At 37.1% G+C, this 11,456-nt stretch overlaps 1 pseudogene; it reads right to left on the minus strand.

The window, feature by feature from the left end:
• Nucleotides 1-9,860: 9,860 nt before the first annotated feature.
• LOC126024893 (uncharacterized) lies at nucleotides 9,861-10,014 on the minus strand (annotated as a pseudogene).
• Nucleotides 10,015-11,456: the final 1,442 nt, after the last annotated feature.

The raw sequence follows: 11,456 nt of genomic DNA on the forward strand, positions 1-11,456 counted from the left end.
AAGAGAGGTCAGAGAGGGGTCAGGGCTGCCAGAGAAGGGTGCAAAGAAAGCAGGGCCAGTGTGGACAAAAGATATGCAAAACTAGGGACTAGCACATTTGGCACATTTTGTGAAAACCTTTTAAACTTTATTTTAAAACTAAAAGTCAAGCAAATGTTCCCACCTTTCTCCTGTTGTCAGCAAAGTCCAAATTGCCAAGTGCCAGAAAGGACAATTGTGTCAATAGCTCTAGGCTCCACATCTGCCAAATGGTCATTAGCAAAAGGACCTCACATTAGTGGGGGTCCCTCACATTCTACAATGGGTTCTCACAGCTGGGGTTTTGTAGATTTCTTTGCAGACATGTGGGGAAAATAGACAGTGTTTACCATTTCAAAGATAGGGAGATAGAAGCATGTAGGGGTGGAAATATGACAGAACTAGTGAGCTGGGGTCAAGATTCACATGTGGTCTTCTCACTGTCCCAGTCCCTAACAATGGGTGGTTGCAGACTGTCCTCCAACAAAGAGCAGGAGCTACTTAGTGACCTCTTAAGATGGGAACGGAAGACTGGGACTAGAATCTGCTGTCCTTTTTCTCTCTCCCTGTCCTGTGTCTCAGCCTCCACAGAGAAATGAGCAAGAAGGGCGTAGAAGCAGATGATAAAAATGGCGATGTGAGATATCTAAAGTCATCACATGGCTTTATAGATGCCTTAAGGCTCACAAGAAGTAACATGTTTCAACTGGGCTTTAGGATAATATTTTTTTTAAATAGTAAACTTCCACAGGAAACTCTGGCTGGAGATCCATCAGTAAGATCGAATCAGGAATTCTCATTTTTGTTTGCTGGGAACCACTGAAATTCCTTTTGAGAATATGTCATCCAAAAAAACACATTTCTGGTTTTCCATGTTGCTCAGTGGTAGAGCATTATTAGCTTTACGTGTTAATTTGATTCCTGACATGCTAAGTAATAAAAAAATAAAAGACAATTTTCTAGAATAATTTTTATTCAGTAAAAAAGAAAAGTAGTATTAAATAAAAAAACTCTTTTCCTTTATTTTATTATTTTATTTTAGTCATTGAAATTTAAAACTTTATAATATTGTCAGTGAATGATAGGGCTTCATGCTTACAACAATCAAACACAATAACAACCACCACTGTTTCTTTCCAGTGGTGTCTCCAATCCTATGCCTATATGCCTCACTGCCATATCTATTAGGTTCTGTAGACCAATTCTTAGACGATATTGCTTTTGGTCATTCATTTATTATGCTTCAAAGACTAGTACACTAATCACATTTACTCTATATTGAAGAAGAATATAAGGTCAGTCTTCATTGGATTTAGATTTGTATTTAATCTTCCTTAATTTTGATCAAAGATGAACCTTAAAGATGATAATATTTGTACCTATGATTCTTAATTCAGTTTGACCATAAAGTGCCATTGCCATCCAAACTGACTTGAAGTGCAACACCTGCAGACCTTCACAGAAGGAGACAGAGAAAATGGCAAGATAAGCATAGAAATCTTCCAAGAGTAAAAAGCAGGGTGCTCAAGAGCAGCTACAAAATATTAGATGAAGAGCAGGATCTTTTGGTGACTCAATATACATCTCCTTTATTTTCATTTTGTGCAAAAGTTGAATTAATGTCCTCATTAACATTTCCTCCATCCTTGGTACATATGGAAGCAGTAAAAGACTGACCCAGTGAAAAGAAATGAGAGTTCAACAAACGCAACATGAATTTACACCACACAGGTTTAAGAACAATAGATTTTTCATTATCTAATGACCATTATTTTATGAACAAAAACTATTACCTACTGTGACAGGATTTGAAGTCTACACTAACCTATTATCCTGAACAATATTTAGCCATTCAAAAAAAAGTAAAGCTAGATTCAATTTATACTACTAAGGAAGATAGGAATCAGGGGCCAGAGAAAAGGCTCAATGACATGACTGCATGCTTTACATGCAGGAGGCTTAGATTTGATCCCTGGAACTACATGGTTCTTCCTGAGTAAATTTAAAAGTAGTTCTAAGCACCGCTAGGTATGACAGCCAAATCAACAGAGGAAACAAAGCAAAGACTATGTTAAGGAAGCAGGATATGTAGTATATTGCTGAAAAAATATTCAATGTCAGATGATAATAAATGCCAAGCTGTATTTTTGTATGTGTGACAAAAACCACACAACATAAAGTATAATCTTAATTATTTTAAGTGTACAATATAGTATTACTAAGAGCAATAGACTTCTTAAAATTTTCATACTGCAAAACTAAACTATATTTATTAATTATTTCCCTTTCCTCATACCCTGTCCCCATATCCACTCCTATGTCTGTAAAGTCCTATTCCACTTTCACTTTCTGTGAATCCTGTTTCTAGGTACCTTATATAGTGAAATATTTCAGTAATGGGGAGGTGGAGGTGGACCATATCAGGGCTTACTCCTGGTTCTGTGCTCAGGGATCACTCCTGGCTGAACTTGAGAGACCATACATATGCTGAGCAGGGTTGGAACTGGGGTTGACAGTATGAAAGGCAAGCAATATACACCTGCTACATCTCTCTAATCAAGTTATTTTCCTTTTAAAGAACAAATAATATTACATATTAACATATACTATTTTGTTTATGTATTAATTTATCAAGGGAAACCTTGTTTGTTTCTACTTTTTGGTTATTTTAAGTAATGTTGTTATGGGGGCACTTGTCATGTATGCTGCCAATCCGGGTTCAATTTCCAGTACCCTCTATACTCTCTTGAATTCAACCAGGAGTAATCTTTGAGCACAGAGCTAGGAGTAAGTCCTGAGAAATATTGGGTGTAACCCCAAAGCCAATAAGTAAAAATACTGCTTCTATGATCATGTGCATGCAAATCTATCTTCAAAATTTTGATTTTATTGTATTTATTTTAAATATTTTGTTTGCCCCTTCCCTTTTTTTTTACTATATATAGTAAAAATATATATAATAAAATATATATAATATATATTTTTTTATTTTTACGAAAGTGGATTACAAATCTTTCACAGTAATATTTTAGGTACATAGAGACATTGAATCAAGGGCATTCCCACCACCAATGTTGTCCTCCCTCTATCCCTGTTCCTAGCATGCATCACATATCCCCCTCCTTTACCTCTGCAGCTGCTAGTATAAGTGGTCCCCTCTGTGTCTAGCATGCCGTAGATTGGGTATTGATTCTGTTGTCATTGGCTTTGGATTTGGTGTTTAAGTCTTATCATTTTTTTTATTTCTACTTAATATTTATATGATTGTTTGGTCTTGGTATCCTCCATTATTTCCCCTTCAATTTGTGAGGCGGAACAAGATGGTTCAAGTTATGTGGTTCTGTTTGAAAGGAAAGAAAAAATTAAATAAAATGGGGCAAAAATCAAACAAGCAATATATGGGAGGAGTCCTTCTAAAGACTATAGATATCAATTTAAGAGAAGAAAGGGAAAAAAGAAAAAAGAAGAAAAATACAAAAAAAAAATAAAAATATGGGCCCGGAGAGATAGCACAGCGGCGTTTGCCTTGCAAGCAGCCGATCCAGGACCAAAGGTGTTTGGTTCGAATCCCGGTGTCCCATATGGTCCCCCATGCCTGCCAGGAGCTATTTCTGAGCAGACAGCCAGGAGTAACCCCTGAGCACCGCCGGGTGTGGTCCAAAAAATAAAACAAAACAAAAAACAAAAAAAAAATAAAAATAAAACAAAAACTCGAAAAGCACCACAGCAATAAAGACAACAACCACACAATAACCACGGTCCTGAAATAAAACACACACACACACACACACAAACCCATGGGAAAACAACAAACAACAACAATAACAAATCAAAACAAAAAACTTTGTGCTTCTCTCTCTCTCTTTTTTTTTCTTGCATAGGCACAGTAAATATTTGGGAGATTAGAAAGGGAATTCCCTTGGCCTAAGACAGGTGTCGGCAACCTGCGGCTCCGGAGCCGCATGCGGCTCTTTTGAAGGCTTGCCGCGGCTCCGGAGCCGATGTCAGAAAAAAAAAATACTGCTTTAATCTCAGCTCCGCTTCTCTCCGCTATATCTATAGCAGTGAGGCGGAGCTGAGGAGCGGAGCCAATGGAGGCAGCCGTACCTGGTGACGTATATAGCATTAAGGTAAGAAACAATATATGCAGTGTTATATTTGTTTTAAATGTTGCAATGGTTTTGCGGCTCCCAGTTTCCTTCGGAAACGGGTCCAAGTGGCTCTTTATGTCTGAAAGGTTGCAGACCCCTGGTACAGGGTTTTCCGCCCTTGAAGTGTACTGTCATGGGAATAACTACAGGCTCCATACATGTTCTTTTACTCTCTCCTAGGTTCTTTTGTGGTGTCTGGAAACTTTCTGCTTCATCATGGATGATAAAATCATGCCTCCATAGCTAGAGATCTTAGTATTTGCACAGGTCAAAGGATGGAACCTCGGATGGAGTATTTCTTTATGGTTCTAGGAGTTCTCTTCCATCACTGTTGTTTTCATCAGTCTTCTGTACTTGGTGGTCTTAGTTTTTCCCCAGATCCTAGGACGAAACATAGGATAGAGTTTTTCATTATGTTTCCAGAATATCTGTTCAGTTGCAGTTGTCTCAGTCAGAACACTGGAATTAGAGAATCTTGGGTGTGGTACAGATCATATGCCAAGAAGAGTAGGGTCTTTTTTATTGGTCCCAGGATAAGTCTGCCCAGTCACGGTTGTCACAGTCAGTCTTCTGTAGATATCAAAATTGTTTTTTGTACAAATCAAAGGATGGCGTATCTTCTGATTTCATGTTATCGTTAGAAGCTGAGATAAGACAACCTGCTCTTAGACCAAGTTGTTGCCATTTTCTCATTGTCAGGATTTCATTTCAAAATAGGCACATGTTAGTGTCAGAGTAGTATTAAGACTGTCCCAGAGGGAGATTGGTTCCTGGAGCTGTTGCAGAGAACTGTGTCGGTCCTATATCTGGGATCTAGGGTTCGGGATTGGACAGTCGCTGTATAATTACCTGAAATCTAATTTGGGTCCATATGACATGTGTTCAAGGTGGGAGGTGCCCCTGTATTATAAAGTGTATGAGTTCTTATTCTTAGTAGATAAGAGCTTGTTTCTATAAGTAAAATTTCCCTTTTTTTAGTATGCCTTTGCAAGAAGAAATGTTGCTATATTATACTGCTGGTGCATTTGGGGGTGAGAGTGTCAGGCTCCATCATCTCTATGCCCTGGTTTTGACCTGCGCTATTATCCCAGGCAAGACTTTTTTCTTGTAGCTTTATTGTATCAAGCAGACCAAAACACGTGGAGTTAAGGTAAAAAGAAAACAAAAACAAGACAAATTTATATGTATATATATATATATATATACACACACACACATATATATATTTACTCACATATATATCTAAAAAAATAAAAAATAAGTTTAAAATATATTAAGGAAACAAAGTGATGGAGGAGACTACCTTACATTTGGGGATAAACAGGTTAAGAGGTAGTATTATATAGGTCTTAAACTTATAAGGGAAATATTGGTTTCCCCATTGTCTTTTGAGATATTCTTGTGACGGGTGAAATCAAGGGCACATTTTCATCACACCCCCGGTCTTGTTGAGATTGAGAAATGATTTGCAGCAGAAAGGGCTAGGGTAGAGTTCTTACACTGGGGATCCTTCTGGAGCTGAGTCCGATATCTAACAACAGTCCACATTGGGGGGGGGGGGTGGTGAGAAGGAGGGAATAAAATTTGCATGTGAGGCAACTGCTTTATCACTTAAGCATCCTGGATTTTGAAGGGACAATTCCTTGAATATTTAGATATGTGACTAGTAAAATGAAATTTAGGGTGAGTGCTTTAACATTTTAAGTTATTTACATAAAGTGGTATTTTCTTCACAATGAGTTCTTCTTGTGTAGTAAGTAGCTAAGTGCTGGTTGAGGGATTGATATTCCCAGGCAGACAATCTTTATCTCTATATCTGAGCAAGGATCTCATCCCCAATCACGGCTGATTCTTCTCTCAAAGCTTCGGGTATGATGGCTTCATTCTTTCCTTTCCACGTGCCTCTGTTTCCACCCTATGACCTTCTTTTCCCTAAACAGAAAAAAGTTCTGACCTGTCTGGGGCCCACCCCTATCTTTACCTGGAGGGGACCACCACCCACCTCCTCTCATTGGTTATCATTATTATGTCATCCAGATCAATCACTGGGCACTCTCGCTGTTGTAACTGTTGCTTTGATCATTCGTTCCACTTTGTTAGTTCTCATCAAATCCAGGCCCCACTAATCGAAAACAGCGGCCCTCCAAAAGCAATGCAACCTGGTGACCAGGGGCAATTACTACATTGTTTGGTTTTTAAATTAGTCCCTTCTTGGTTCTCTGATCACCATCAGGAGACTGGTGATTCAGAAAGCCAGGGGGTGCCTGCCTTTCATGCCTCCTCAGTTAGCCCGACTTAAACACATACCCAGTCAGTGATTCCAAAGTGACGTTAACCCTATTGGACCTTCCTGAAAAGCAGTTTGTGCCCAAGAGAATTAGTCTCCTAAGATGCTGAGTGTTCTCACCCATGGATGTTCACACTTTTGAGTAGATGATTTTCAAAGTAGTTTGACTTCTGTACGGAGCTATAGGATCTCACGATATTAAGGAACAAGCCGTACAGCAGCAGCCGAGCCCCACAGATCTACACAAGTCTGCTCCTTTCTGACATGACTTTTGGAAGGTGTCGAAACTGGTAAGCAGAGGCAGACAACTCCTGGCTTTCCACATAACTGGGAAGGCACTCCTGTTTCCAGCTCAGATACATCATTTCAATCCCAAGAGAAAGGTCATTTGGCAGAAAAGTTAAGGCATATCTACTCCACTTCCTGACTTTATTTTCCTTAATGACAGTGTTTCCCAAACTACACATTTATACATCACTTTCAGGATTGTTACCAAGCAAAGTCATTAATAAAAAAAATATGTTTGACCATGCTTTGGATGGAAAAGTACATATCTTTTGTCTTTCTTCAACCAATGACAGTCTAGAAATGTCATTTATCCCAACCCAAACCAGGACCCAGCTTTAAGACTTGCCTTTAGGTGAGTAAATTGTAGACCCAGATTATCCAGAGTCCAATTGTAACTTCTACAAGACTTGTGGGAAGACTTGTTGATTCCTGACGAATACACATTGGATATTTTGATTACTATTGTCAATAAGTAATTTTAATTTATTTATCTTAAACATTTCTATATATATATACATATATATATATTAGAGAGGAATAATATTGTTTGCTTTGAAGGGAGGACTCTGATGGTTCAGTGACTGGTCCTATAAATAGAATGAGAAAAATTTTAACAGACCAGTGTCTTACTTTTCTCTGTTCATATTGGTCAGGTCTTCTTATAGATGATAGGTACCCATGGGACGTGATGTCCCTTTTCTTGTCCCCTCCCAATACACCTCTACTGACTCACTCATAAATTACACATCAGCTCATTTTTTGTGTTGTTTATTTGTTCGGTGGCCACACCAGGTGATGTTCAAGTCCTGGCTCTGAGCTCAGAAATTGCTCCTGGCTTGGGGAACCATATAGGACGACTGGGGGGATGGAACCACTGTCTGTCCTAGGTCAGCCATGTGCAAGGCAAGAGCCCGAAGCCACTGCTCTGTTATCAGCTCATTTTTATTGACTATAAGGTAGTCAATATTAAATTGACTAATTAAAAGAATGTAAAATTCTTTTATATCAATTTTTTTACTTTCAGTATGTCTATTTCGGAATCTTAAAACTATGGTCCAGCATTTTCCAAGTTTACTAACTTAGCTTTCACATGTGGAAAATGTGACCCAAATAGGACAATGATTATGCTGTCTTTCATGACCCTTTGTAAGTCGAAATTTTACTTTCTAAGAGAAAATTTCACTGGAAGTACTTAAGAAGAAATGCATGTAGCTCCTTCTGTCCCTCTTCTATCTCAGTAGCTGTAGTTATCAGAAGGCATATGACTCAAGCATGCTCTTTGATTTAAGGTAAAAAGGATATATTTTGTTTTTCAGTAAGGCAGAATATATCTTAATGTAGTAATTTAATTTAGTTCTATTTAGTCTAGTTTGATGGGGGTAGATCTAGAGTTGGGAGGAAAGAATTGACATTGTTTAATACTTAACAGATGGATTGAAAACAAAGTTTAGAAGATAAGAATGTCAGAAGGTTACCAACTGTTATGGGTATACAGTAAAATTGAACTTATTTGAAAGGTTAGACTTATGCTTATTAATACTTATTTCTCCTTCTATTAGATTGTAGATTTACAAATTATTCAGAGGTATAGCTGCCTTTTGGCCTAAACGCTAAGTTGATTTCTGTGTTACCAAAAGACAGGTTTGGATTTCATGTGAGATATATTCCATTGCAAGAAGATGGCTCTACTCTTGACCAATACTATATTTGGGGTTGTTTTATTTATTTTTTTATTTTTTACAGTGTTAGCTTTATGAAGTCGTTGTCATTATTTTATGTTTTAAAATTTGGATGTCTGGAGATCATTAAACAATCATCAGAGGGTAAGTAAATCTTCCAATTTGTGCATTAATTTTCATGTCACTAGACATAAAATTCTATTTCTAAGAAAGTTCATGAGGCAAAAGCCACCTTTATGCTCTAAAGGGGTGTATACATCACTGAGAAAAGATGGAGTACCTCCACTAAAAGTTTCCATTAGCCTCTTGGCACCAGCACCTCTTGTACTGTGCCTTGTATTTAATGAGGGGTTAGTAAAAAATGACTGTGGGCATTGAGGGATTAGATTATCCTGAGAGGAGGAGTTTAGCATTTGGAGCCTTCATATGGTTCTGAGTTCCTCAGGGATGTTGTTCAGCCTATAAACTATACAGCCAATCTCCCTAACTTCTCAGTAAAAATTCTGTTGTTTAACTTGTTAGCAGGGGTTCTTTAAAAAAGCAATGAAAAGTGGTTTGCAGATATACTAATATTATTATGGTAAAATAAAAAGCCTACTTTTATATATACCTTCTTTCTGCAAAAGCCATTAGATATTTCTTTGGGTCAAAAGGACAATGCTTTAGGATAAATAAGTAAGAAATAAGAGAAGTCACAAAAGAGAAAGCGGAACACCTGACAAGAACTCCACGTGTGGTAGGATGGATTGGTTCTAGGGTTACATAGAATTGCCCAAGGAAAATAGATTTGTGGGGAAAGAAGAAAGAGGAGAAAGGATGGGCATGGTACTGATGATAACTTAGCTTAACAACCGAAGCTCCATGCCATACAGAACTAGCTCTTTCTATCTCAGAAGAAATTTGAATTCAATCCACAATGACTTTTAGGATGTCTATTATAAATAATTTTTATGTCATAATTTATGTGAAGAACTATATAGTCATAAGTACGAAGTTCCCAAACTTAAAGAATTTATAAGGGAAATAAGAGTTAGATTTAGTAAAATACTTTTAAGAGAGAGAATTAGTATTCTTTAAATTTTATATGTGGCATTCTCCTTTCCTAAGCACAAAACCAAATACCATAAATGTGATGAGCTGAAAACTCAAATAACAATGGGATATGGTAAGGAAGCATAAAAGCACAAGATAAATAGAATGCAATAAGGAATTCTTGGACATTTGTAAATGAAGAGTTTTTCTGCAAGTAGGCATCAAATTGGAGAGAGTATATTTACTGTTCTTACCCAACAAATCACTTCTTCAAGCTAGGATTTGGTTTGCCGGTTGATAGATAAATTCACAACTATTGATCTCTTAAAATTTTTTAATAGACCTGAACTATTTCAGATAAAAATTTACTGAGGATCTATATGCAGATCTTTTTTTTTCTTTTCTTTTTGTCCCCCAATTTACAATACAGACCAGGCAAAGGGCCTGGGTTGAGGTGTATATGTATATATACATATATATATGGCTGTATATTTACTGTACCTTCTCTTTCTATACAGTCGGTGTAAAAAACACAGCCTGTGGTAGGAATTGGGAGGCCTTATCTTTTCTTTTTTTATTTTTTAATATATATATATATATATATATATATATAATCCTTCACCTGTGCAACATTCCCATGACCAATATCCCAAGTGCCCATCCTCTCCACCCCACACCGGCCTGTACTCTAGACAGGCTTTGGCTTTCTACTTCCCTCATTCAGTCACATTTTGTCATGATAGTTCTCAGTGTAATTATTTCTGTGACTGCACTAAATAATCCCTGTGGTGAGTTTCATGTCAGGAGCTGGACCCTCCAGTCCTCCTCTATTTTGTCTCTGAGAATCATTACACAAATGTTTTTCATTTTTCTCAAAACCCATAAATGAGTGAGAATATTTTGTGTTTATCTCTCTCCCTCTGACTTATTTCACTCAGCATAATAGATTCCATATACATCCATGTATACAAAAATTTTATGACTTCATCTCTTCTGATGGGTGCACAGTATTCCATTGTGTATATGTACCATAGTTTCTTTAACCATTCATCTATTAAGGGACATCTAGGCTGTTTCCAGTCTGGCTATTGTAAACAATGCTGCAATGAATATAGGTGTGAAAAAGGGATTTTTGTATTGTATTTTTGTGTTCCTAGGGTATATCCCCAGGAGTGGTATAGCTAGATCGTATGGGAGCTCAACTTCCAGCTTTTGGAGAAATCTCCATATCACTTTCCACAAAGGTTATATGCAGATCTTAGGATCTGTATGTAGATCCCCTGACATCTTAATTCAAAGGCCAAAAAAAACCAAACCATAAACTTTGAACCAAATACAGATCCAAGTCCCATAATATTGGAACATAGTCATATTACTTTATGTATTACCCATGGTTTCTTTTATCTAAAAATTAAAAGTTTGGTAATTCAAGCTGTGACCATATAATCAATAAAGTTTAAAATGCTGTACCATCTCTTTTTTGATTATGAGTTTTTATTTTATTTTATCAATATATTTATTTAAGCACCATGTTTACAAACATGTAATAATATAGTTGGGGTTCAGTCATAAAAAATACACTCCCCTTACCATTGCAACCTTCCCACCACCAATGCCCATCATATCTCTATTCCCCACCCCTGCCTGTATTCAATACAGGCATTCTATATCTCTCACTCACTACCATTATTGTGACAGCTATTAGTGTAGTCATTTCTGTAACTGCACTCAACACTCTTTGTAGTAACCTTCATACCATGGGCTGGTCTTTTCAACACGCATCTCTATTATTTTTGGGTATTATTACCATACTATCTTTTATATTTCTTAAATTCCTCAGATGAGTGAGACTATTCTATATCTAGCTCTCTCCCTCTGACTCATTTTACTCAGCATAATAGTTTACATGTCTATTCATGTATAGGAAGATTTCATGACTTCATTTATCCTGAATGCTGCATAATATTCCATTGTGTAGATGTACCACAGTTTGTTGCTGAA

Source organism: Suncus etruscus, chromosome 12 (genome assembly GCF_024139225.1).
Source record: "Suncus etruscus isolate mSunEtr1 chromosome 12, mSunEtr1.pri.cur, whole genome shotgun sequence".
Lineage (NCBI taxonomy): Eukaryota > Metazoa > Chordata > Mammalia > Eulipotyphla > Soricidae > Suncus > Suncus etruscus.